Raw genomic sequence first — 23,655 nt, forward strand, 5'->3', positions numbered from 1 at the left:
ACTCATGATATTCAATAAGTTCAATGAACACATGTAAGACAGTTGAATCTTGTAGAGCGTCAAGTTGTACAACGTGGAGACAACTACGGGAAAACAAGTATCAAAGCATCTCGAACAAAGTGACCAGACATCTTAACCAAAGATTTCACAGTATAAACTTCGGTTAATCCCCCCAGAATATTCTGTCTTGAGAAGAGGAAAATAACACGCGTCGTAAGATTATTAGATATATTTTATTATTATTATTATTATTATATGCTATCATAGAATAAACGGTTAGAGTTTTAGGTCGCCTCCCTTGTGGAGGCTCAAACACAGGGAGCACTATATTTTAGAAATTCGAAATCGGAATACATTACCAGTCGATATTCACATTGATTAATCTTACGTTTCTCGATGAAAGAAAATAAACCCGCAGAAAATTTAAAAAAAACTCCCTCTGATTGCATTTTTTAAAAATAGTGTCATTCCTGCATAAACTCACGCGCACACACACGCACATATCTTGCAGGAGAGTGGAGGAGAACATGAAAGCGGGGCAAGGGATAGAAGTCAAGGGGAAGAGGAGGACTAAGGGGGAGGAACCCGAGAGAAAGAGGGAGGGAGGCATTCAAATGGCCCGGAAAGAAAGAATAAAAAGGGGAGGGAGTTAGTTCCTCCTGGTCACCCCGAGCGAGGGGGCGATGTTGGGCCATCTCCCTGTGCGAGCGCCTGTGAAGATGATTGATGACGGCGTGAATGAAAACGTACCTCAGGAGAAACCTGAACCCTTGAACTATTAAAAGGGCGTATCGTGGCGTATGAAAGGACCGCACAACACGGTGGCTGCCTGCTTCCCCGCACCGTCTGCCGGGAGCGAGGTGATGGGAGCGAAGCGGTTGTTCACGAGTGAGAGGCAAGAGAGGTGGGTGGGGAGATTAAGATGGTCCCCCTGTGGAACGGATAGAGAAATTAGCCCCGGATGCGAAAATATGCCCCCGGCGAAAAAAAAGGAATCAACTTGGATCTCAGAATAAGTGGAAGCTCGGAGAGACAATGGAGTGAGCTGTAGAGTGATTCGAAAATAGTTAAAGCGGACGGTGGGTAAATATTCTCCTCCATCTCGACAATAACTGAATTTTCAGCATCTCCAAGGCGTCAAAGGGCTTCAAGAAGCATGATTTATACATCCCATCTTGAGAGGAGAACGAATAATGCCGAGCTCAACTTGATCTGTGACTGAATGCGATTTCATTTGAGAACAGACCACCAGGACATAAAAGCAATCGCTACCTAGAGCATGTCAAGGAAAATTAATACTGCAAGTGGGTTAGACCATCAGCTAAGTACTATTCAAAACCACCAAATGCTTAATAAAAGATGGTCACTTACGCTTCCAACATTTCTACCACATTCGCCTATCGAACAGGCACCATATGCAATAATAGGAACGTCGTCAAAACAATTTAAAAATTTAGTAGCGAACTATTTGTGCTAAATTTATCTCTCACTAGGAGTCAAAGTTAGTTCGAGAATACCGAAATATTATTTATGCTCTAAAAGGAAAAATATTTTCACCAAAATACGAGGAATAAGCATTTTAAATACTTAAACAATCGTGACGCTAGCGCTATTATTTGCCTATAACTAGGACCGTCATTTAATGTTACAAAAGAGAGCGAAGTTCTCAAAAAAATCAGCTTCTGATTAGTAGCTATTAAGAAAGAACAACGTATGTCAAATCGATAGACTGTGATCCCTGCCACGGTGGCTCGCGGAATACAATGGAGACTATGGTGAAATCTTCTCCTTCATACCATTAGGATGCAGACAAACTCATCGTATCACCAAATCAATTTTTAAACTAAGGTAAACATATTAAAATAAATTAAAATAAAAAAGTGAAAGTTTATATCTTTGCGGAATAAGTTAAAATACTTGTAAAATAGTATATGCAATTCATCTACGACATTAATAAAACGAGAAAGAGCACTAAACTCCTTAGATTTTCTTGTCTTCCAATGAATTCCAGTATTCTTCACACTGCCATTTCGATTAATTAGGACGATATATGTAAAAGTGATCTCGTTCAAGCTCAATTACACCCCTTGAAAAGAATAACTTATAACCGGTAAGGTACACCCACCCACACCCACCTCCAACGCACATGAAGGAATCAATTCTTTTTACACTAACAAAAACAACTTCAATTTTCGTTAATAAACTTTTACGAAATCAGAATAATTCCATACATTTTGACAAGAATAGAAGCTAGTTACTGAATATACATTAAAAGAATCTCAACATTTTTATTATTCTTGGTAGCACATAAGTTGATAAAATAGTTCCGAGGAATGATGCATTTATTTTCCTTGAAATATATTACTGTATTTCCGATTTTAATTTGAAAATCCCATTCCTGACACCAAACACTATCGCCGTTGAATCAGTTAAATAGTTACCGATTCGCCAAATTATGAACACTCCCGGATTATTCCAGAATTTAATTCCATAGTAATGATAGCCAGATTTTCGCCGAAGCCTATGCATTCACTTTGAACGCGTATGGGTTCGAAGAAGCAATATTAATATCCTAGTGTTTATGCATAATAAAAAATGAAATCCCCCCAAAAACACTTAACTATAGTTCCACCGCTTCAATGATGGCCGTTATGGGAAAATCATTTTTACAGCAAGACACGCTTACTGGGCACGATATTGGCTCGCAATAATCTCTTCCTCGGGTAACGGGGAAAAGGGTAGATATTGCGCTTCGGGAATACGAGGGGCCTACCTCCCCTTCATCATGCCCCCCCCACCCCCACCCCCCGGTAACTTGCTGCGCGAATGCGTTGGACGGCTAAGGAGTGGGGGGAGAGGTCGCAACAAACGCCGTATGTGTGTGCACGGAACCAATGATGGCGATGGGGCATAAGGGGGGGGGGGAGATGGGATGGAGAGAAGAGAGAGAGAGAGGGGTGTGTATGTGGATATCAACCTCCTCCCACTACCCTTTTATCGCTCCCCTCTCTATCTCCTCCCCTCGCCGGCTTAAAACTCATCATCGTGGTGACGCACCATTTCGCGCGCGGAGTCGACGAAATTTCCGGCGCAAATGACGACGGCGCCGCGTCCAGCCAGGCGGGGGACGAGTGCAGGCATCCACGGAGGGGCGGTGGGCTCCCGGCAGCCGCTGCGCCGCCCGGCGTCCCCGTGCGAAGTCCGCCCTCAGCCTTCGCGGAACCCCTCGCCAACCCTTCTCCCTGTCCAACGCACCCCCTTGCGCCTACGAATATACGTGTACATCGCACCAGTCCCAAAAAACCCGCCCGTCCCCGAACATCACCTTCTCCTCCGCCATGGTGCTTTTTTTTGTGTGCGCGCGTGTGCAATTCGGTCGTGGTCGTAATTAAAATCGGGGCGGCAAATGGTGCACAAGAACCTTCCCTCCCTCTCCGGAGCAAAACCCGACCCACTCCGACGAGGGCGCACGCCCACGCGAGCGATGGAGCAGATGCGAAGATAAGGGAGAGGGAGCCACCACAAAAGCGGGAAGGAGCCAACACCTACATGTGACGTTATCGCTTATTTATCGTGTTATTAGCCGCTGCCCCCTGCATGCGCGGGTTGGGAGAAAGGTGGGTTAGGATGAGGGGGGCGGGGTAGGGAATATTCCACCTTTCCACTTCAATTCTCTCCCGTTTTTTTCATATAACATGCGTGGCCATTAAAACTCGGCCAAACAGAAAATAGGCTTTGTTGGGAGCTTTAATTTTATGCTTCCTGCACATAAAAGGGGGATGTGATATTAGTTCCTCACAAAAGCTCCCAAGCTCCAGCGGTTGTTTTGAAAATTTTCTCCAAATTCTTATGGGAAAAAAAGAGATGGCTAGTTATCGGTGCAATATCACTAATTGCATGAATTAAATTTTAGGTAATTTTTGGGGGAATTAAAAATCCTAAATTAAAACGTGGAATTACTGAGCAAGATATCTGAATATCGCTACTGATCAGAACTATTATAAACAAATGCACTTAAGAGTAGACTATCTTCTCGAAAGTTGCATTAAGTGAACATATTCGCCATTTCCTAATAATTATTTTTAAGTACACATGGTGTTACGGAACGAGAGAATGCATTTCATGCATCAATAAAAATGATATTCTATCGTAGGGCATGCAAAAGATCTTCACTTTGGTTGAAACAAAGAGGACATTGCTAAATATGAAACAATTCTATGGGGAGCGAAAATATTAAAATGCGCCCATGTTCCGATTACCGCTCATATGAATACTTTTAACTTGCATTTAATCATTCTATCGACAGGAGTTCAAGAACACACTTCCTCGAAACCTTTCATTAAAAATTATTCTTATGAACAGTGACGAGAGATTTTACCCTAATGTTTACAACACTGGAGAAAAGAAATAACCACTGAAATTTTCTGTGTCTAAAAGCAGTTCATTTATGGAACTAATGACATTCTCGTTGCAGTACAAAGTGACGAAACCAATTCGAAAGGCTAACTCCCTGTGGTGATCCCTTATGATAATAACTTAGTCATTATTTACCAAGGATTTCCATCTATTTTAGACTACATGATAACTAAAATTTACATCTGCGACTACTGATTATGGTGATTTAAGTTTTACATTACATTTAACCTGACACACTTCTTTAGGAAGACGGCTTGGTGAGGAGTTGTCCTAAGCCATAGGGCTTAGTAATGGATAAGGTTTACCCTCGGCTATATAACAAGGCATCTAGTTTGTATCTCTGTCTAAATGTAGCACATTTTATTAAGCATGCTGGAGTATATTTTCCCATACGTAATTCTAGAGGCATATTTCAAAAAACTAAAAAAAATGAAAATTATAACTAATAAAAAAGTTAGTATACTAACAAAGTCGCTACTACAACTTATAAACGTCGCCATCGCCGAAAAAGAATTCAAAACGCAAGAGAAAAAATATTTCAGATTCACGGCATCTAAATTTTCTCGGAAGACTCGCTCTAAATTATCGTAGAATTATTGAAAAAGGTGGTTGTAAAAAAATAATTCCTGAAATCAGAGTGGGAGGCTTTTTTAAATCATTTACACAAAGAATGGGTAAAACTGGTGAAAATTATCCTTATTACATCTGTTATGGATTACTTTCAATAACAGAATTGTAAAATGAACAGTAAAAAAGTTGTGGGCGTTCAAAAAATTAACTGACAGAATAGACAAAATACGGTGAACTATGATTCCAATTTTGAATAACATTTCTGGGCAAATTCGCCAATTTCGTTTGCACAAAGCACTTTTATTAAAAAAATTGTCATAATAATATGTCGTTGAAGAAAACGAGAAAGAGTTTTGTCATTCGAGATGGAATAAGGCGAACAATACCAAGAAATATGAATAAACGAACGCCCAGTCAGAGAAGGGTGTCAGTTTATGGAGAGAGTCGTAGAAATGCAACCCAAGGAAAGATTTAACTACGAATAATGACGATGGTGACGAGTATTACATCGTGTGGAAAATACATCGACCTTTTCAATACATCAATATAACGTCTGCCAAACCACAGGGATGTGGACGACGAAAACGTTAGCACGAGTTGGGGCCCAAGAAGATGAGAGGTCACGGCGGTGGTGGGTGAGTGGAGGATAGGAAGAGGGACGAAGGCCCGACGGGGAGGAGGTGAAGAGAAGGAAGAAGGGAGGGAGGGTGGGGCGAGTCCAAAGCTGGCGCCTTAATGAGATACATTGTCCACCGCTTCTTCTGCCCACCTCCCTCACACCCCAACCTCCCATGCCCACACCCCAGCCGTCTCAACCCTACCCACACCGCCCTCACCACCCCTGCCGCAGCCTCGCATCCCGCCTCCCCTCCTTCTCCTCCCCTCCGCTCAAATCAAAACCTTCTTCACACCTTCGGCGTCTGTCCCAAACACACACATACGCACGCACGCACACGAGGCCATGTCCACGTCGTCATCCCACGGACAGAGGAGGAAAAGGAGAGGGCACCGCCGAAGCCGCACTCCCACCGGAGCCGATTCCCTTAAACGCTCGCCACATCTGGAATCAATTTTGGGGATCTCGTGAATGAAAGTGATTTTAGGAAAAGCCAACGCACGGAAGTCACTGTACGTGGTCGGAAACGTGCAGGCACATTTTTTTTTCCTTTCCCTCCGCTGTGGTTCCGAAGTATGACACAAAGGCGGGGGAAGGCAGTGGCCGTTTAGAAAGAGTACGCACGGTGAAAAATTCTCTGGATCAATCAACACTCTAATTCACGCCTCAATAACAGGGACGTATTTTAACGACATATAAACCATTGCCCGATTTCAATAATCCAAAAACTCAAAAATCATAACCATAATAATCTGATGAGCGCACATCGGTCAGGATATTTATCCCTAGACTTGACTGATATTGTCGGAACAATTAGCTAACCCTTATGACCTTGACTGTGAGAAACTACCTTGAAACAGCATTTAATGTCAGTATTGGCGAATGGATGAGGGTAGGTTAAAATATTTTCAGACGTGGGTGCAAAATAGGATGGAAAAATTAAGTTGGATAGAAAGGAAGAAAAAACGAAGTTTTACAAGTGGTGAGAAAAGAGAGGAAGTGGGAAGCTGAAGATCGAAAAGGGCTGGAATAGTGGACGGAGAGACGTTGAGAGTCAATGGGATGCTGAAGGCCGTGACTGAGGGGGAAAACTGGATAGGCAGGGAAAATCCCTAAGAGGGATGAGCCTTATTGAACGGCATGAAGTGTGCTAGAAAGGTGGTTTCACACGCAGCATGAATGTAGGTTTCTTGAAGAATCGTCATGAATGAACTAAAGAAAGAATTATGTTATCATTTTTTATCCTGGGTTAGGATTCACCAGAAACAAGAACATTACTCGCTTAATATCTAATTTAGGGTAGAACGAGGTTAAAGGTGACACCGGAGGAAAAACTCAAACCCCGAACAGCACTGGTAGGGGAGACCGCAGCGGAATGTTAAGGGAAGTTGACAACGTAACAGGAACAGGTCCAAGGAATCCTATTTTCCATTCACATTGCCCAGGACAACAACAGCAGTAACTTCACGCACGTTCGACGCTCAACGTCCTGAAGCTAAAACTGCTTGGAGCACCAACGTTCACAATTACACTAATGTCTACAGGCCATTGGCATAACAGCACCTGCCACACTCCCTCGCCGCGACTTGTAGGGCAATATTTACAGGTTATAACAGCCTATGAGAGAATGTTGTAGAAAGTTCACTTCTCTCATTAGGTAGGAGATTTTGCGTCATCTCCCTAGACTAAGAGATGGGAGCTCGAGTAATTTTCAAGGCCCATGCCCCGAATTATTCCCCTGAGTTTCTTCTGTAACAATAAACTCATCTAAAGGAGAACCCGTTATATATAAATATTCTTTTAGACTTGCTCTTTCTCCAACATATTTCCGAGACAGAACTTATATCACTCACTCTTGAAGGCTTCTTTCTGTAGTACTAACAGGAAGGAATATGGATTACATGGGCAGTTGGGATGATTATCGTCTAAGATATGATAGAAATGTTATAATTCTCTTACAAAACTGAATAATTGATTCGATCTGACACAAAAATTGAAATTGGTAAAGGCTAAGGGGAAAACATTTAGTAAACACAACTCAGAAAATTACCTCAACTGCAATAGATATGCACGGTTGATCTTAGTGGTAAGATTTTCAGGTTGGGCGGAATGCAAAGGGGCACTAAACTTAGAGGAAAAAAATTATCTCCACTGCTGAGGAACTCCACTGCGCCATCACATGCAAAAGAATGGCAAATTCATCTCTAAGGTCACACCAAGACACGCTTGAAGCTGTTAAGTTATTCCGTTCAAACGCATGATTCATTACTTCGCTTAAATTTGACTGCTTGCGAAACCCTGCACTTCATATTTTTGTTGAATCACTAATTCCAGGGTCCTCTTGTAACTTGTATCTTATAAATGATAATTTACCATCCAATGTAGATTTTTGATAGAGCACTGCTACTATTGCAAGCTCCGCCTAACACTACACTAATCACCGCAAGCGACACGCCACAATTAACCATTCTTCAAATCCGCTAAATTTCTGCACTCCTACAGTCCACAAATTTGCATGTTTTTCTGCTACCTCGTAAATAGAGCATTCTTCATCCTATCACTATCTTAAACCATACACTGCTTCTGATGCACGCCATGAATCCATTTTACTGCCTTCATTGAATTTCTCCAAATAACCCTACCTCCTTTTCTACCTACCTTTATTCCACCTGCCTACCTTCCACCTATGCTTATGGTGATCTTCGCTTGTTTCCCATGCCGTCCATTTTTATTATGTTCATTCTTTTGCACACCTATGTCCCAAAAGCCCTCCATCTACGCCTACGCCCTCGGAACTCAACGGCCAAAGTTCACACGCGTACAAAACTTTCAAAGTCGTGCATCAAACCTGAACGTGTACATATCAAAGTTTTCACTAATCTTTTAGTGAACCCATAAGGCTACATACTTGTACAAGCAGGTTCTTATTTCACGTACTTATCCAGGAAACAACTACTTTCACTTATGGCCAGTTTATCGTTTTCGGTGAAGCTTTATAAATAGCCGCCACCCGGTTAGAGTTGCACGCAGGCTAAATGATGAGAGCCATTTACGAGTATTGTGGTGAAGTAAGTTCACCCGTTTAATGAAGTAAAACAACGAGCGAATAATGCCGATACTGAACTTTCACCAGAGGAATATACAGGAAGATGCACCTGTATATACTCCTATATAAAGCAGCCTAGAGGTGAAACTTACGGGCATTATGAAAGCGCGAGTAACATCAAACTATATATATAGATATAACTACGATGGAAAACTCAAAAATGAAAAACTGATGACACCGGGTTTCTTTGCATCACTCATTATACCAAAGCATCCAACCTTTATTAGAATCCCCCTATGGTGCATGTGAGACTGTTGTCGGTGAATTCACCCAGGAACTACTTGTAGTGCTATGCAATCTCATCCCACAGAACGTTACCACAAAATGTAGCAGTTTGTCCCGATGCTGACCAATTCCATGCTGCGGGGGAGGCTAAGTTCTTAGAAGCTCGGACAGGTAAGCCAACACCACCACGCCCTCTCCCGATGAGATTTTACAGTAATTCCTTCGATGAAAGGGTACTTTCCTCTCGGAGACAAGAGGGAGCTGAATGGAAATGAGCGAAAGAGATCGGACGTGGTGCTCCGGCTGACTGGGGGGGGGGGGGGTGAGTGGAAGGGAAATGGATGTGGAGGAAATGAGTTCCGTATCTAGATGACCATAAATGGGAGTGAGGGGTCGGGGGAATGAAACAAGGGAGTGGGGGAGGACTGGAAAAGGGAGGGGTGGGATATAAAAACGAAACAGGAGTGGGTGGAGGGAGCAAGGGTGAGGGGCGGCGCAACTTATGACGAGGGGGTTGGTGTGGGCGGTCCCTTACTAAAGCTTCAAATTTGTGCGCGAGAGCCAAAGAGGATGCCATTAATTTTTATCGCATGCCATCAAACGCCCCTCAAGCGGGGTGATCGCAAGAGAGCAAGCACGAAAGCCTTCTTTTCAAAGACAAAAAGAAATGGGTTCCATTGGGGGGCGAGTACAGAATTAGAGCTGCACTTTACCCTTGGAAAGAACTCACTGGGGTTCACGGAATTAAAGAATGCTCCACAGGCTTCGAGAGCAAAGCAATTTCCAAACACCACTTCTTAAAAAAAATGTAATTCTCCGAAACTCATATGCCATTCTCTCATTTCTATGGTAGAAGAAGGAAGTATATAAATTGCTTTTAAAAATGCAAAGAATGTAAATCTTCTGGGGAGAACTTCATCTTTTAAGTTTATTAAACTCGCGCATAAGGAATATATGTATGCTACGCACTGTCACTCATAAATCTTAGAGGAATAGATGTCTGAAAGTGATTACAAATTTTAATGGAAAATGCGATTAGAAATTTGCAAAATAATATATAGCTTTTTACGGACGCCTCAATGATTACCGAATATCGCTATTTTATCACTTTAGCATTTCCTGTCTGTAATAAACATATGAGTCACCAGTCATTTGTTTATATGTCAACTCATTAACGTCTTATCAGTTAATGACTTCGAACGGAAAGAGCTTAAGAGCTCAAAAGGCATTAACTCTATCGAAACGTTAGCTGGAACCATCGTCAACATATATTTCCATTTACGCTGGATTACGAGGAGCAGATATGGGAATAGAGTAAGGTAGAAAACAATTTACTGCGATGATAACTCCTTAGAGGAATAAAGTGTACCTCAGAATTGACTGTCGTTAAGTTTGAAAAATTTTGAGTTACCACTTTGTTGCCACGGTGATTGTGGGGAAGAAAATTTAAGGTATGTCTAAAAAAAGTACACGAATCCGCGCCGATGGAGCGTTTATTATGCGTAATACAAAATAAATGCAACATCCAAACTCCTAAAGAGATACACAGGGAAGATGAAAAAACATAATTTAATTTAAATTAAGTGATAGATATCATTCTTAAGGTATGCAGAAGCAAGTGCAAATTTACAAGTAATAATGATCATATTAAATGGAATAATCGTGGAAAATACAAAAAATATACCGACAAATAAATTTTCTCATTTAGTCGTAAAACGGAATCGGGAGATGCAAAATGTGAGCGAAGAATGTGCAAATAAAATATATCTTGCGAATAATTTCATCATTGCCGTAATTTAAACAAATAAACATTATTAAATTGCCCGTTGGTTTGCAATGGTGGAGAATTTCGAGGAAGTTTATCAATATGAGTAATATCTGACGCATGTTATAAGAATAAAATCATTGAGAAAACATGAGCGTGAAAACATAACACAAATGCTCTTCCAAATTATATACTATATGTGCAGTTAAGCTTACAGACATCCCTCTAGTTGGGAGCGACGATGTGAGGTAAAAATAAAGGAAGGGAAAGCAAATACAAGAAAGCAAAAAGGAAATAGAAACCGGTTTTGATAACTAGTGGAATAATACGTATGGCCATTAACAACAGCCATCATTCTCTCCCCTATTTCGATTCGAATCTACTTTCGTTGCCTAAATTACGAATCTGGTAAATTTAGGTTCCAGAAAACTACAAGTCCATGGTACCATGTATTTACCAGACATTGGCGTCGTTGGTGGAGAGCGTTCTTTCCCAGCCACCTTTCTCATGGAATAGAAGGAAATTTCAACTTTGATTAAAACATTTAAACATATAAACAAATAGAAAAGAAACTCAAATATCTAGTTTAGATGGCACGGCCGTCACCTTCAGGATATTGAAGAAATCATTCGGTTGATGACGGCCGTGCCTTCGAAACATCAAAACTAGATACGTAAGAGTCCTTCCTCAGTGTATTTGTGTATAAATGTTTTAATCAACGTTTTTATACATTTGTGCTGTCACTTTATATATATATATATATATATATATATATATATATATATATATGCACAAACACACACAGTTTATTATAGTACCCGATATCCAACTGATATTTATGGGAAAAGTAAGTCTGCGCGAGGCAAGAAAGAAATAGAGATGGAAAGGGAGACAGCGGCAGGGAGGAGACGAGGGGGGGGCTACGAGGGACAGCGACAGGTATCAGGGGAGGGGGGACAGGACTCGTAGAAATCGTTGCCTCTCGCTCCTTACTGCGGTTCAAACCGCACCACGCAAGTCATTAGCGGGACAAGCAGGAACAGGTATGAAAATACGGAAAGAGAGCTCAAATTGAAAGGGAACTGCTTAAATTAATTAGCGTCGTGACAATGATGTTGATGGATGTTGGGTCGGGGATGTGAGACATGATTAATGGTTCCTTTCTTCCATCGACCCCTCCTCTGGGCCCCCTCCCCACCCATTTCCTTCCCGTCTGCCCTCCCTCTCCCCGTTGCCCGACTCCTCTCTCAGTAGTGAGTGACAATCCCCACAGTCGAAAATAAATTCAAAGAAACATAAGGAGACTAAGGAGAGAAGCGAAGCAGGAGCATAATTCAACGCCTCAGCCAGAAGGAGAAATAGCCGGTGAAGGAGACGGGGGACGAGGGGGGCTGAGTATGACTTGTGAAAAGAAAGGGCAAGAAGAAAGACGGGGGGCAGAGAAATTAAACTTATCCGGGAAGGAGCGGCCTAATTAACAATACGGTGAGTTGGAGGTAGGGATGCGGTGTGCGTGTTTGCACTGCTTATTGCATGAGAGGGGTTGGCCCAAGACTTCAGGAGCCCACCCAGGTCACAGCACTACTACGAAGTAATCTATTAAACCGGCCATTCCTCTACGGCATAGGGTACTTTTTGATGTATGTATATATGGATATATATATGTATATGTATATATATATATATATATATAACTATATATATATATATATATATATATATATATATATATATATATATATATGCTTTCGTAGACGTAACACGGAAGTGCCGAATAGTACAATACACAGTAACACACAATATAGAAACACAAAAAAAGAGAAGAACACTCACACGTTATTTCTTGATATTTCGACGGAAACAATCCGTCTTCCTCTGAAGATATAGAAGTAATGACTCATTGATTCTATATCTTCAGTAATGAGTCATTACTTCTATATCTTCAGAGGAAGACGGATTGTTTCCGTCGAAATATCAAGAAATAACGTGTGAGTGTTCTTCTCTTTTTTTGTGTTTCTATATTGTGTGTTACTGTGTATTGTACTATATATATATATATATATATATATATATATATATATATATATATATATATATATATATAAAATGTATAACACTTAGCACTAGTGGACACAGACAAAAACACAGAAACACACAAAAATAGTGAGTCTCTTTTTTTGTGTGTTTCTGTGTTTTTGTCTGTGTCCACTAGTGCTAAGTGTTATACATTATTATTCACGTCCGTGAGTCTTTCAAAAAGTGTTATATATATATATATATATATATATATATATATATATATATATATATATATATATATATGTGTTCTTCACTTGGCGCAGGACTTACCTTAATTTCACTGAATTATTCAGGTTTTTGGAAAATCGAATTATGGTTTAAATATCATTCAATGGTTCAAAGCTTTCGCAGATAAAAGAGAGTGATGATGTAATGTGACGATCGGAGTAGAAATAGTAACCATCGAGTTCCCTTAGAACCCAAAAGATTTTCGGGTAAATGATTTCCGGATAGGCACACAGGATACAATTTTAACAATGGCAATTTGCCAGTGGCACAGAGAGATAATAAAGGGCAGGAGACAAATCGAAATCTTTGCTCCAAAAAAATGCAATTTCTCGAAAATATTACTTTTTAGAGACGGTCTCACATAAATACACGGCTTCAATCGGTTTGAAAATTGCTAACGCATGGATCTGATGTAAGTTTGGAGATAGCAAAATAATATCGTTCACCTAATGACTATGGTAATTGCAGTACTTTAATTACATTACATGATGACAGCATCTAGCATGACAATATCATCTTAGATTTCATTGATCATAATGAAACACATCGAAGAACTTTATTAAGAAGTACTATTCCGTTATAATACATTTTTACACTCATTGAAAAGCATTCATGCGTGGTAAAGTAAATTTGATATTTGTGACTGAATGTGATGAATTCTGACTCTACAGATTTTGGGGGAATAAAAAGAGAATAAAAGAGCTTTAAAAGGAAAAAGGGCCGCTATTCCGCGAATGAACAAGACATAATGCCATCTTCAGATTTAAAAAAATAAATAATTTTGGTAAAATTATAGTGTCTCTACTTAAATATAAACCAAATATCTATTTGAGAGATATTTCATTTTAACTTAACCTTCATATGAATCTTAAAAATTCATTTTTGGAATATGGCCAGGATGAATGAACGTTACAAAAATTATATTAAATTAAAACACATCAAATATCACCTCAAGGTAGCTACACAGTTCATCTGAAGCTATCATGGCATGTCATAACAGCAATAGTTCTAAAACTAAAATTCCCTCATGAGTGGTAAACGGATTTAATTAGACAAGTCGGACTTGACTTTCAAACTCCACATACTTTGAGGAGGAATTGGCGAAGAGGTTCTTCAAAAATACTAAGGAACTAAGAAACTACTGGAAAAGAAAGCCACTGCAATGAAAATAGAATAGATCTTCCTCTTTAAGGATCCAGATTTTTCAGAGAACAATTCACAGGGAGCCAGCCGGTCCTCCCAACTCCTCAACTTTCCTCACAACCCTTGCCTAAGCGAAGCTTCTCTTTCCTCAGCCGACGTCTCCCACCCATCACTCCTACAGCCCCATTCGCCCCCCACCCTCCCTCCTCCCGGGACCCCTTAAAACCTCCGTCCTCTCTTTCTCGCACACACACACTTTCCCTCGGCGACACGACAACAGAATCGGTCACGGAACACACACTGACTCAGCAAGGCACACACAAACAAAAGACGGAGAGGGAAGGACGGCGCATGCGTCGTTCGAATGGTCAGCAGGGTGTGTGAGAGAGAACGAGAGAATGGGGGAGAGGTGTATGGAATTGTTGAGGGGGCTCGGGAGGGTTTTAGGGTGGACGGAACCGCTTCATCGCGTGCCCGTTCCAATGGTTGATATTAGCCACCCTTCTGAGAGGTGAGAGTGGGAGGACGAGGAGGCAGGCGAAGGGGGTGGTGGTCGTGGAGTTGGCTGTAAGGGCGGCGGGGGTGGTAGTGAAAGGGGCATAGTGCGATTCGGTATCCGATTAAAAGATAAGTGGGAATGGGTAGGCCGGGGGGAGGGGGAGCACCAAGGGAGAAGGACGTTGAGGAAAAAAGTGCTCGCGAGCGGAAAACCGCGAGCAGTCATAACAATGGGACAATTTTGCAGAGGCATTGAGGCAGCGAGCTGGCATTCTTCACACTGACAAAACACCCAGGGCAAGCCGGCCGAATGAACACCGCGAGAAAATAATGTGTAAAGGGCTCCGTAATCAATATCTAGGGTGGAAATCTAACTTGGACTTACTCTTGCGAAGTATATTCCCATTTATAAATCTTGTCAGACATACACGTCTTCCATATCAGGACATAAATGTATACATTATCATTATTGTCACTTTTACCATTTTCAATAAATAAAAACACACAAAATCTAAAAAATGAGCTATTTTCTTAAAAAATTTAGCATTGAAAAACCATGCCAATGACTCAACCAAGTTTTTAGTGAGAAGTTACTTTTAAGTGGTAACCCTGAGGACATGCACAAATAAATTTGCATAGTAGGTTACCATAATAAATAAAAATGCCAAAACAAAAGGTATATGCTACGGGAAGATGGATTGCGTTCTTGAAAGTCACTACAGAAGAGATTTGGCTACATCATGTTGACCCTATGAGCAAACAGCATAGCAATGTGAAAACCATCAAATCCAGTTTAGCCTATGTGATTGTATCTGTTGGGAAAGTTATGGTTTTTCGATATTTAGGGAATGGTGTATTGGCATGTTGTGCCGTCGCATGGAGCCTACTACATGGACGTACTGAAAATTCTCCAAGGTCGTGCCAATCGCCAAGTCCATAATTCAAGGCAAGTGGTTGGATACTATACTATTGGCATGGCTACCCATGAGGTTGGTCAATACTATCGACATGGCTACTCATGTTAAATGTTGTTGCTCAATGTATCACAAAAAATCAATGCGGAGTCTGATCCTCAGCCTCCCTCTAGTCCAGACCTATCCCCAGCTGACTTTTTACTGTCCTTAATGTGAAGAAACAATATCACGCAAATCGTTTTTCATCATCAGTGGTGAATGATTCTGAAGGAACTATAAGAAAAAATATGTTTTATAAATGGCATGTATTTGAAGCCTGGGAAAACTTTGGAACGTGGGTATTGCAGACGATGTGGATTAGCTGAAGACGGATCGTCAAAATTTGGAGGATGAATCAAGGTACGTTCATGCTATATGGTCGTCAGCCTAAAGGAACCTGTTTGATTACATGATTCGTGAGAAAATGGAATGAAAAGGTAAGCTATAGGTTTTCCTTTGCTTAAGATAGGCCAAATTTGGAACAAAGGTTCTGAGAAAGCCCACCAGATTTATTGAAAATTGCCACCAGAAGAGGATAAACGTGATGGTGTATTATGTAGGAGGCTCTTGATTCACGAAGACGCAAGACTTTTAGAAGGGCACAGGGCATATGAGTTTTCTCGCAACACCGAGGGAATTACTTTTCCTCAAATTATATTTAACGATTGAGTTGATCACACCAGTTATTTCATGACAAAAACGAGGTATGTCCGGAAAGTATATGAAGTACTCCCCTTGGGAGTACTTCGAGGTCTTCGAAGGAGACTAAGTGCTGCCAGTGGTAGGGAGCATGCTCCATGCCGCAAGCCATTACCCAGGTTTTCTAAAAAAAGCCCATAACTGGATATCAGTAATGGGTCTACGGCTGAGACCCTGAAACAAAAGCCTAGTCTTTCCGAGATAAAGGAAAAAACCCCTCTTATAGTGCACTAATCTTTAATTTTCCCTCGGCTGATCATCCATTTAAATATACTGGTCGCATGCGACAGTCGGAAAGTTTCGCATTCCTCGCAACCCTCCAACTTTGATTTCATTGCCATTTCAAGCAAAGCACGCATTGCATAGATCTCCACCAATAGTCCACCAGAGGACCTGACTTTTAAACAAGCTGTCGAAGGCTTATCACCCTAATACCTCGATAATTTCTCCATTTATTATCAGCGATAGTACACGTGTCTCAGATGATTAACATATATCGTAAAACTAACACTTTTTCGGATAGGAAAAAAATGAAAGTTAAGTGTTTTAACCATTGATAATTCGTTACTTTTTGCCACCTCCTGTTTGAACGAGTTCTCATCATACAAAGCATTATGTAACCTAAACAATTTTCTTATGTTTATTAGAATTCAATTGAATGAATTTTCACCGTTTTTCTTAGTTAATTCTTTGTAACAATTCAAGCAAAAATTCAATTATTAAATCTGACAAAAACATCAGCTGAACCTATGCAGCAAGCATGAGTTGCTTAATGCCTTGGAACTCCGCTGCTCGCTAGAGGGTTGGTAGATCGAAGACAACAGATGAATCTTAGAATACTGGGAGGGAAGACGGCCGAGAATATAAGAAAGTAAATCGGGAATGCCGCCACTTCAGGGACAGCAGGAGAAAAGGAGAAAAGAAAGGAGAGGGAGAAGATTTCAAGGGAGAGGTGGGAAAAAGAGGTGGCAATCGAACGACATGTAAAGGGCCCAGTCACACTGGCGATCCCCGTCGAGATTTCCCTTTGATCTCTTCCCGCGCCAGCTATCGAACAAAAGCTCTCAAAATGAAGGCAATTTCCCTTACCGCCACCCCCGTCACAGTCTCGGCCCGCCCGCCTACCCTTCTGCATCCTTAAGCCTCCGAGCCATCGGGTGGTCGGGGTGGGACGGATTGAGGGGAAAGGGATAGGGTGGGATTTCCACAATCACCGCGTGCGCACCGCTATGGGAAACCCTACCCTCCGCGGGGAGGACTCTCTCTCTCACCCCCCTTCACTCGTCATCTTCAACCCCTTGACCGAGAGTGGAGAGAGGAAATTCCCTCCGCAGAGGAGAATTTCCTCTCTCCTAAAAAGAGAAACGCCTCTATCAACCGTGACATGGAGAAGGGGGAGAAGGATGAACGAAGCAGGAATAGGGGTGAAAAAGAAATTAATTGTAGTTAGTGAGGAATAAATCAGCGCCTGGCCATCTTCGAACGTAATCACGCACAAAAGAATTAACAATCACTCCGGGCAATTATTGCCGTAATTGCGCAAACGTTTAGGTTCGCTTCAGGAAACAAATTTACCTCATATTCCTGCGCCATCATTCTGGACGTTTCGCATGAGTTCGTCATACAGCGACCCCCGAAGAACAATTACGCGAGTCAAAAATTTATTACAAAAAAGAATTGTTGAAATTAAAAACCTAAAAGAATTTCCCATCTTCCGATAAATGCATCAACAATGACTTTCAAATAAAGAGAGACAAAAGATTCGCCGAAGGTTTAAAAAATAGGAGCACTACGAGTGTGTTCCTCTCAATGAATTGTGAGTACTGACAAACATGAAGTATCTTGATCATATTATACTTAAGTCTTCCAATCTGACTTATCTGAAAATAAAATATAAGCGTATTGAGATATAACATTTAATTGAACGTGATATTAATCGCGTCGTCGTTAGCTGGAGGTTAACTAGCAATTATAATGAGTCCTTAAATTGCATAGAGAGACCGAGTTACTAATTGACAGCAGTTCTTTCAAAAAAGCATGTTTCATGGAAATGAGATTAACTCCAGGCAAATTTTAGGATAACCACTCGGAAATCAATTATTTGTAATTTAAACTGAAATGTATATTCAGACTTTTTCCACTTGCTGAAGAGGAAATAAGCTCGGGAGATTCCACAGGCGTGATCATCACTGGATGTATGAATGCCTTGCGAGTTTTTTCACATACAAAACTATGGGTAGGGTTTTATGGAACGCTATTTTTCAACATGAGCGACGGAGTACAATTTTCACAAAAACAGCCTGAGCGATCAATTCGCCTTTTGTTCTGAAGTAATTGATGAGATGCACTGACGTATTTCTATAACCACAATTTAAATGGAGTATCTCAAAAACCACTATGCATTCAATGCGTAGATAAAATTGGAACTGTTGGGACCATGATAACGAGAGAGTTTGCTGGGCAGCTAACCCACTTCGCAGTAACACAGACCTTCAGGCAGTAATTTACCCCACAATCTTTGCAGCATTCCTCTTTCCTCAGTACTACCTCTCACCGCCGAGATTAGTTTCGCACCCCATATATTTCCTATTTCTCGGTCATTTCACTATAGATCACAACCAGCCTAATGCATGATTTCTTGTGGCGACTATTTCACTTCGGCATGGAATGTTGACGGAGCCATTCGGGGCCAACGCAAGATCCTTTCTTAGAGCGCAAAAGAATATACTCTAATGGTCTCAATTTCACCCTAATCAAGCCAATTGCCAACCTGTCGAACCATTTCCATCACTGCCCCATCTATCTCTCCCTCTAAACCTTCCGCTTTCCCGCACCTACCAGATACCTCCCAGCGCTTGTCCCTACGCCCCTTCCCCGTCGGCTCCAAGCACCTAGAACACTAGACACTCCTTTTCCCACCCGCTCCATGGCGAGCACACACATTTCCTTCCCCCACCCCACTCCCCTCCCTCCACCTTAACATCTCGCGGTCGACCCGAGCGTCGCGACCCTTCCCTGTAATTACAGAGAGTGGGTGGGATAGGTGGGAGGGAGAAGGGTGGGGTAGTGGATGGGGGGATGGGCGGGTGGGGAGGGTAGGAAGGCAAAAGGAGAGAGGGGACGGGGGGGAGTGAGCAAGGCAGAGAGGAGGGGGTTGACTCCGACTGGAGGGTGGGAGGGTAGGGAAGGTGAGAGGGTCGTATTTTCCAGAAAGGGGAGGGAGAATGTGAAAGAGAGAGAGAGGCCTAAGGTAGGCCTAAATTACATAGCGCTCGCGTCCCCCCAGCAATTTTTTCCCTCCTCTTTTCTGGAACACAACAACAAAACCCCCCCTCCCCCCCTCTTCCTTCCTCCCTCCTTCCCCTTTCTCCTCTCCTACAGGTTAAAACTTGGTCGATTCTTGAGGTCCGTTCGACCACGCTATCGTCCACTCTTATTCTGGCAAGAGTTTCACCAAGCGCTTACCAGGAATTATGTTAGCAATTGGGTATTAATTTTTTAATTAACTTTTCTCCCTCCCTCTCTCGGTATGAAATAAGAGTTCCCGTCAATCCGCTTCCACGTATCACTTAAACTTGGTTCCATTGCCGTGGTACCCTTTTGGATACGGCGTACAACACTGGTCCGAGAGACTCGGGCTCAAATCCGGGCGATGCTTTCGACAAATCGAGCCACACCTGTGATTTTCTGAATTAAAGAGCTTTCTAGAAGACCATTGTCTGGACATGGAAGGGATCTGGATCTCCTATTATTACCGTGGGATTCATGGGCAATTTAGTTGTACAGCCAACGATCTCTATTCTCACCTGTTAAATCTATTTCTTTATTCAACGTAGATGTTCGGTTTGGAAGTTCACTTTCCGAAACGGCGGATTATGTCATGCGAATAAGGCAGAGGGTTATTTATCCACCACTTCCCAAAACCTATTTATTCATTACAACCTTTTTTTATGAAGTACGAGTATTTTGGAAAGCTAACCTAAATATTTATTGGAAGACGGAGATAATTAAACTATTTCTCAAGAAGTTAATTGCCCTCTAAGAGCATTCCAAATTGCCAATATGGTCTTGGGAAATTGGAACATAGTGCACAAACCTGTGGTAACTAAATAAAATTCTATCCTTAGTTGTAATATTCCATGTTGCAAATATTTTTTGGTATTGAAATAAACTTTGAATCACGAAACGAACTACATCAACACATAATCATCATATTCAGGTAAACAGTGAAGATTGCGATCATTTACGGAAAACCGGGTCATGAGTTTTACCCATAAAAGTTTCTTAATTGACTGAATGCCCACTTTACAGTCGATTTCTCCACCCCTGTAAATGCCGACTGGGCTGCCGGCGGAACTGATATCTGCCAAGATGATCCCTTTGACAGATTAACCCGAAATTCATAAAGTTGTCTTCAAATCAACGCAGACACTTTGGCAGCCGAATAACTACGAATAGAAGGAGTGTCCCAGCATCATATTTAGTTGATTCGAAATAACTAAAACCTTTGAATACTTTCCCGGAACGAGCTGCACTTCTAAATTACGCCCGTAAAACGTAAAAATTACTTTTGTTTTACAGATGTAATTTAGGAGTAGTTGCAGCAGTTAGCTACCACTAATTTTCCTGTTCAACTTCTCTCAAGCCACCCTACAGATTTTCAATGCTATTTCTCTCGCCCTTGCGTGGTGTTCTTCAGGTTAACAAAGTCTCAAACATATCACTTACTCTCCGTATCAACTTCTCTACCTACATTTCCCTACCTTCATCGAAAAATCCCGATCGGCATTCTTTTCTCTACTATTGTATCCAACACTTTTCTGTCTATCTTCCTCTTCGTTTGGCTTGTTTTCGCCATCTTTTAACACACACATCTCAGCCTCTTTTCTAAAGACAAGGAATCGGCACGACTCAAGGTCACGCTCCATACGCAATTCTCTACTAACATTTTCTTATAGAACTGCATTGCTTCCGTGCTTAAAATAAACCCATAAAGCCTATTGCTCTCACCTTCCTTCAGCCGAATCTTCATTTCCGGGAACCTAACATGGACTTTTGGCTCATACCCTACCTTAGTGATACCCCAAATAAGTCCATGAAAACTCTATCGCCCATATTTGGTGATTCTGATACCTAATATCGTTTAATTTTCTTGCTTTTCTTCATTTCTGCCCTCCATTCTTTCGACCGAATATCTAAGAGCATCTACACTTAACAAAGTGTCCAATTATAGTCGTGTAAAGTCTTGGCAGATTCTCATGTAAGGTGCATAGGATGCACCACGTAAAGAATATACCTAATCTACCATTATCCACTACCTAAGGGTGCAAGAAAGGAATACAATAAACGACTAAATGAAGTTGTGGGTAATGTCCGACAAGAAATTCGAATTATGTATCAGAAATGGCAATAATTATTTAGTTTTCTCGGGTAAGCGTTAATTTTGAACCTAAATCTTTCTACTGAATGCAAAGGTCACACTAGCTCTCTTTTCTAATTACCACGGGTTGTTTATGCCAAATTATCAGAGGAAACACTGCTAAATGATAAATGATAATATTGAGCAGTATCGACTACAATTAAGGTCAAAAAGAATATTTTAGCCCTAGAATTAAAATGGCCTTCGGTGAAAATAAGTTTTATGTGAAATTCAAGGTTTTTCCAAAGTGAAATTGAATATCCACAGCGAAAAATTAGTAGCCTTGTAATGAATAAAATATCACTCCCCAACGTCATGATAACTGTAAAAATTTGAAGTTCCACTTTTGTCTACGATGTCCGTCAATTTTATCTTCAAAATGTATCCTTATCACAGCTCACGTTGTCAAGAGCTGTTCGGTAATTGACGCGACAAAAGAGGACATTTTAAAAGGCGACAATCAAGGGGCGAAATAAAGATCGTCTCAAAAGCCACCATTATCCTCAGGAAAGAAACTTATCGAAATATATATCAAATTCGGAATTACAATGTTAAAACCCTGTTTCGGTGTCGTTCATTTCATTCCGCAAAAACATTCTCACGAAAGACTTTTTGCAATCGAGATGGCTGGCTTTTCAGCGAGTGCGTTATCTATCATCGGAACTGATGCGATAAGGCTGATATTTTCAAAAACGAAAAGAATTAGAAAAATTTTAATCGAAAACTGACGCGAGGAAAATTGCGAGACATGCATCAGCGATTTTTCCGGCGAGAGCACACATCACACGGGTCGAGATATGGCCCCATATGACGCGCGATAAATCAAAAATTCCCCTATCCAAATCACTTTTTAATCAAGTAAAATATCTCTCCCAGGCATTCGACGAGTAAAGCTGAAAGACATTGGCTCGTTATAACCCATTCTCGAGAGACAAAAAATTATAAAAAAACTAAGCATTCGTGTTTTCGGAAGTGCCTCCTGTTTTTCGCTCGCCTTTATTCGTTAGACTTTTAAATCCAATTCCACGGCAATCAATACGATCACACATCTCCTGACCTACATATCCACTCACACATGCACATCACCTACCTCTCTGGATAGGTACACGGTCTCCATAGTCTTACTAATACCTTCCACACAGATATGCACTTAAATGCATGTGTCGCTCAAGCAAATATATGAGTTCGCCGTCGTGCTCGAGTACGTTTAGAAAAATGAATAAATGCATGTCATTAGTAATCAATACGAACTCAAAAAAATAAATAATTAATTAAATATACTTATGAGGTATTTTAGGGAGTCGTGTGAACTTCCGTAATGAGTGGCATGTTAAACTCTTGACTGGAGGTCACAAGGCTCAAACTTGTTCGCCCTGGGCACTTGCATGGGCAACACTCAAGCTGTATCACCTCTGCCTTCTTCAGAATATTCTAGTAAATCGAACACATCATTTAGAAAGGAAATAGGATACCCAATTTCTATGTCGATTCCACACATCGCTCGGACAAGGACACTTGCCCGCCTATTATGGTAAAGGAACCTGCAGGCCGAAGAAAGTAATCGTTCAAGCAGGATATTGGTAAATAAACGCGAAACTACTGTCAAATATCCACAAGTTAACCACAAAAAATAGGTTAATCACAATTTATGGATGTATACATGGCACATTTTTCCAATAAAGCCATGTCTAAGATATTCTGCTATTAATATAAAATAAAACGGTATAACCTCATAATTTATGGGAATTTTTGCGACGAAATCAACTACGAATGACGAATCGATGTCTCATGCCAAGGACTCAAGATACCTTTCGAGGCCAGCAAACAGCAGCGATGGCAATTGCTATATAGCAGCACATTATCACAGAAACCATAAAATATTACAGCATAGGAATGCAAAGCTAGAAAATGAAATAACCGCTTAAAACTGATTCATCA

General features: G+C 41.1%; 1 protein-coding gene across 1 annotated transcript in view; it reads right to left on the reverse strand.

The window, feature by feature from the left end:
* The window catches only part of LOC139691472 (uncharacterized), a 537,131-nt gene that overhangs the window by 176,391 nt on the left and 337,085 nt on the right, over nucleotides 1-23,655 (reverse strand). The window lies entirely within an intron of this gene.

Source organism: Hetaerina americana, unplaced genomic scaffold (genome assembly GCF_022747635.1).
Source record: "Hetaerina americana unplaced genomic scaffold, ioHetAmer1.1.p SCAF_36, whole genome shotgun sequence".
NCBI lineage: Eukaryota > Metazoa > Arthropoda > Insecta > Odonata > Calopterygidae > Hetaerina > Hetaerina americana.